The following is a 5,116-nucleotide window of genomic DNA, read 5'->3' as shown; positions in this document are numbered from 1 at the left end:
GGGATAGTGGCACGGCTAGTGATTAGGTAGCTCTGTTTTGGAAGTTCAGTTAACGCTAGAAATGTGTTTTGTGGTTTGTACGTGCTTTGTCTCTAGGGGCCACCACATATATTTATATATAAACATCCATCCATCCATCCATTCGCTTCCGCTTATCCTTTTCAGGGTCGCGGGGGGCGCTGGAGCCTATCCCAGCTGTCATAGGGCGAGAGGCGGGGTACACCCTGGACAGGTCGCCAGTCTGTCGCAGGGCCAACACACAGGGACAGACAACCATTCGCACTCACATTCACTCGCACATTCACACCTAATGGCAATTTGGATTTTCCAATTAACCTATCCCCACTAACTGCATGTTATATATATAAACATATATAAATAAAACCACTTTTTTTTACATTAATAATTACGTTTGTGCATAATTTTATATTGTTGTTAATAATAAATTAATTAAAGCAACAAAACAACCTGAAGAGCCGGTTTGGAGCCGAAAGAGCCGGAAATCCCATCACTAAAATGTAGGTCCGTTACAGGCCTACAGTGTAAACTTGTAAAGTGACTTACATGTAATTCATGTATTTTTACAAACAACTGACTAAGACTATAGTTTTTACAATATTTGCATGTCAAATTAACATAATTGTTTTGTTATGAGTATTAAAGTATTTCACTGTTTTTGTTCCCAATATTTGTAGTTTTAACAAATAAATTTGATTATAATCACACATTGATGTTGTAAATATAACAAAAACATTCTGTTTAATAGTTTACAAAAATTCACTGTGATTGAAACAGAAAAATTGTATTTTGGGGTTTACTATACATTTCTGTAGGGATTTTACATGGTTTTTGTGTCAATTTCACTGCCATTTTTTACAGTGTATCTTCAGATTACAATACCTTACTACAATAAAGATGCTAACATGTATCTGTAGGAACAACATCATTGAATCTATAACAACTGGAGCCAAACCAGTGGCCTCTGCTGGGATCACTGGTGAGCCAACACTTCCTTGTTGGATGCAGATTTCAGGGCTTCCTTTTGCTCCTCCGTTATAACTGTTCTCTCTTCTCAACAAATGATGACACAAAGGAATCAGCAGTGACAAAGATGATGCTGAAGAGAAGCACACATTTCACACATATAACAGACCAGTCCAGTTACACACACCTCTGCTTGACATTAGGCCTCAAACAAAGACACAAAACACTAACTTGACTCTAAATAGAAGAAACTAGCAGCTGTTTCTGTTCTGTGCTTATTTATATTTGACACACATGCTTCTCTTTGTGCAAACACACATTGAACTATAAGGGTAACCTAGCACACAATGATTGGACAGCACAGCTGATGATGCTGGGAGATCCTATACGCAGCAACACAGAAACACTGAGAACAAAACTTTAAACATTGATTATATTGAGATAAGCAGCCGACCCAGTCTAGATAAAGGCGAGCAGCTGGGACCGCTGTTGCACCAAAAACACATTTCCATTGTTTCCATGTGTTTGTGTGTGTGCAATGTCTTTACTTATACTGGTCAATAGACTTTAGTCAACACATTATTGAAAGGTGTTATACATAAAATAAAAACAGTGTTTCATCTTTATTCCTCTGAAGCAGCTGCATTATAACCAATCTGCTCCTTTGTGGCCGTTTAAAACAGCCTTAAATAACTGTTGTTATATTTGTTGCAGTTTCTGCTCCTCTTTGACAGATGACTCTTGAAAAGACATTTTTGAATTTCAATGTGACTTTAACTGGATAAATATCGGATATACAAACGTCCCTCTGCAACAAACTGATTCCAGCTTCTACCTCATGATAGGAATGTTTTTGTGGCTCAAGACGACCTGATATCTTTCATGATGGATACATTTGACACATGTTTCACTTATTATAAACCAACAAGTTATTCATAGCTGTTTAAATACGGGGAGTCACTTTTGGGCACAGAAGATAAAACAGAGCCAAAGATAAAAACCGTTGCCTACTGGTGGTGGTCAGAGGGCCCGGTGGCGCCAGTGTCCGGCAGCCCCGCCTCTGTCAGTGCGCCCCAGGGTGGCTGTGGCTACAATGTAGCTGCCATCACCAGTGTGTGAATGTGTGTGTGGATGACTGGATGTGGACTACATCTCTATTTCTAATTTCAATAGGGGAAATTAAAAACATAAAGATAAAGACAAGGAACATTCCTGTTCAGGTTTAACAAAAAATTTAGTGTTTTAAAACACTGGAAGCCACTAACTATTAATCAGGTAAAACAAAGTACAAAAAAAGTAATCAAAGTTCATGTATGTTCATCAAACAGGAAAGCTCAGACTGAAAACATCTAAGTTCCTTTGAATTTTATAGAACTTTATAGATTACTCTACAGGATTTTATGGCTAACAAGGTTAACTAGAATAATACTAAAATCAAATTATGTATATTAAAAAAAATGTTGTTCACTGTCATTTTCATTAGGAATAACCACATTGCTCTCAGCTTGACTCACTGGACAAGACAAATGAAAATCATGAACAAGTTCATTAAGGAAGGTCTGTCTTCACACGTCTGTCTGCTCCGTGGGTTTCTGATGGCTAATCTTTATCTTAGCCATTCCTTTATCTTGGCCTTTTTCAGGCCAATACACAGCAAATCCAGCATGTCCAAATTAACACTGTCGGATTTGATTTCAACACTATTAAAGTGTCTATATGGGTCCACACCAGAGAGTGTTAATTTAACTCTTTTTGGAGAGTTGGTACGTTAACTCTGATTTAGTGTTAAACACCAAATCTGTCTGGAGTTGATAATTTAACACTTGGTGTTAAGAGTTTATATATTAACTCTCAAAGAGTATTTTAGTTTAACTACGTAAGAGTTATCTTCTAATTCATTCTAAAAAGCAGGAATTTTACTGTTCTGAACTTATAGAAATTTCTTTTGGAAATAAACATTTACTAAAAAGACGCAATGGTTTTTGAAAAACATTTATTCTGAACTGTGCACCACAATTTCAAAACATTTTCTGAAAGATGTAACAGTGTACATGTTCTCACTTTCATTAGAATTTTGTTTATCAAAAGGTCTGACATGGTAAATGCAAATAACAGCATCTCATCACTTATTTCTTCAATACAATATGCATGTCCTTCATTCATCCCTTTGTGGAACTTCAACGCACTTCTGCTCTCCCCCATATTCCATCTTCACAAGCATATCCTGTGCGGAGATCGAATAAAAATTAGTTGACACTAATTAATGGCACAAATAATCCAGTAAACAATTGCAGCACAGTAAAAAAAAAAAAGGAATCCTCTTTGAGCCATTACTTGTGTAAAGTATTTTCCCAAAAGACAAGGACACAGGCAACAGGTAATACTGAACTAAATGTAAAACCTCAACCTTTTTCATTTTTACCTAAACCGTGTGCACAAAACTCTGGAGGGATCTATGCTAACGTAGAATCCAGTCAGGACGTCAGCTACTGCTGTTTGCTCGTTGTTTTTTTTTATGGGCGATCGTTTTGCAGGCTTCAAGTAGCACCATTATACCAACATTTCACATTCTAGACATTGTTTTAGGTGTATTTGACCAAAAGTTTGACTGAAAATTCACATGCAAGCTTTTTTTCAAGGCTGTGGTATTTGCCCGCAAACAATACCTTTCAGCTAGCTAAAACAGAATATTATGCTATCACCGAGCAACATGGCTAATGCCTTTCACACAGCTTTGTCTCAACTCCAAAGAGCCACAGAAGTAAAAGCTCATAATAATAATTGAAACAATCTTTGAAAAAATGACTTACCAAGCAGGGCAAACAACTCAAATATGTAGAGCAAAATGTTCTGAAACGGCTTCACTTCAGCTTCGATTGGAGCCGTGCTGGGGGCGGAGTCTGTGAATTTACTCTGTTGGTGTCATAGCCCCTGTAGGAGTTCAGAGTTAAGAGGTCAAGAGTTAATGTTTCCATTGTAACACCTCCAGATTTGACAGAGAAACACTCATTTTTAACACTCGATTTTAACTACTATCATTTTACACCTCAGAGTTACATTAAAAGAATGTGACTCTGCTTAGAGTAAAATTAACTCTACTTTTGCAAGGAGACTATTAACACCAAAAAATTTAACACTTTTGAATTTGCTGTGTAGGATAAGATAAGATGACCTTTATTAGTCCCACAACTGGGAAATTTGTTTTGTCACAGCAGGAAGTGGACAGTGCAAAAGTTCTGATGCAAAAATTAGAATACAATAAGAATAAATATAGTACACAACTGTACAGAATAGAATAACATAAAATACTATATACAGTAGAATAAAATGCAATAAAATATACAATAGGATAAAAATAGAATACAAATGCTGTATACAACTGAGTTAAAATACAACTATGCCAGAAAGGACTATTGTTGTTATTGCACATGTGTGGGTGTGTGTTTTTGATCAGTTAAAGTCTTTGTTGTGGAGTCTGACAGCAGTGGGGAGGAAAGACCTGCGAAATCTCTCCGTCCCACACCGTGGGTGCTGCAGCCACTGAAGGAGCTGCTCAGTGCTGTAACAGTCTCCTGCATGGGGTGGGAGATGTTGTCCATCAGTGATGACAGCTTAGCCACCCTTCTCCTGTCACTCACCACCTCCACTGGGTCCAGAGGGCATCCTAGAACAGAGCTGGCCTTGCGGATCAGCCTGTTCAGTCTCTTCCTGTCCCCGGCAGAGATGTTGCCGCCCAGCAGACCACACCATAAAAGATGGCTGAGGCCACCACAGAGTCATAGAAGGTCTTCAGGAGTGGGCCCTCCACTCCAAATGACCTGAGTCTCCGCAGCAGGCACAGCCTGCTCTGCCCTTTCCTGTAGAGGGTGTCTGAGTTATGAGTCCAGTCCAGTTTATTGTTCAGATGAACACCAAGGTACCTGTAGCTGCCCACAGCCTCAATGTCCATGAATTGGATGTTCAGTGGTTGCAGTGGAGGATGTTTGTGCCTGCGGAAGTCTACCACCAGCTCCTTGGTTTTACTGGTGTTGATCTGGAGGTAATTCAGTGTCACGATCTGAGGAGACAGACCGTGTGGTGGTGTGTGTGGTGGACCCAGGTGCGAACACAAGAGAGTAGACCGGAGTAAACT

General features: G+C 38.8%; 1 long non-coding RNA gene across 1 annotated transcript; it reads right to left on the bottom strand.

Moving 5' to 3' along the window:
* Nucleotides 1-2,960: 2,960 nt before the first annotated feature.
* LOC308410951 lies at nt 2,961-4,111 on the bottom strand. The gene is made up of 2 exons (XR_013974315.1): nt 3,795-4,111; nt 2,961-3,208 (listed from the first exon to the last, which is right to left on the bottom strand). It is a non-coding gene; the product is annotated as an uncharacterized lncRNA (long non-coding RNA).
* Nucleotides 4,112-5,116: the final 1,005 nt, after the last annotated feature.

The sequence above is a fragment of the Rhamphochromis sp. 'chilingali' genome, assembly GCF_963969265.1.
Source record: "Rhamphochromis sp. 'chilingali' genome assembly, chromosome: 15".
Lineage (NCBI taxonomy): Eukaryota > Metazoa > Chordata > Actinopteri > Cichliformes > Cichlidae > Rhamphochromis > Rhamphochromis sp. 'chilingali'.
Note: the sequence above shows the minus strand (reverse complement) of the source record. Positions and strands in the feature narration are given on the sequence as shown.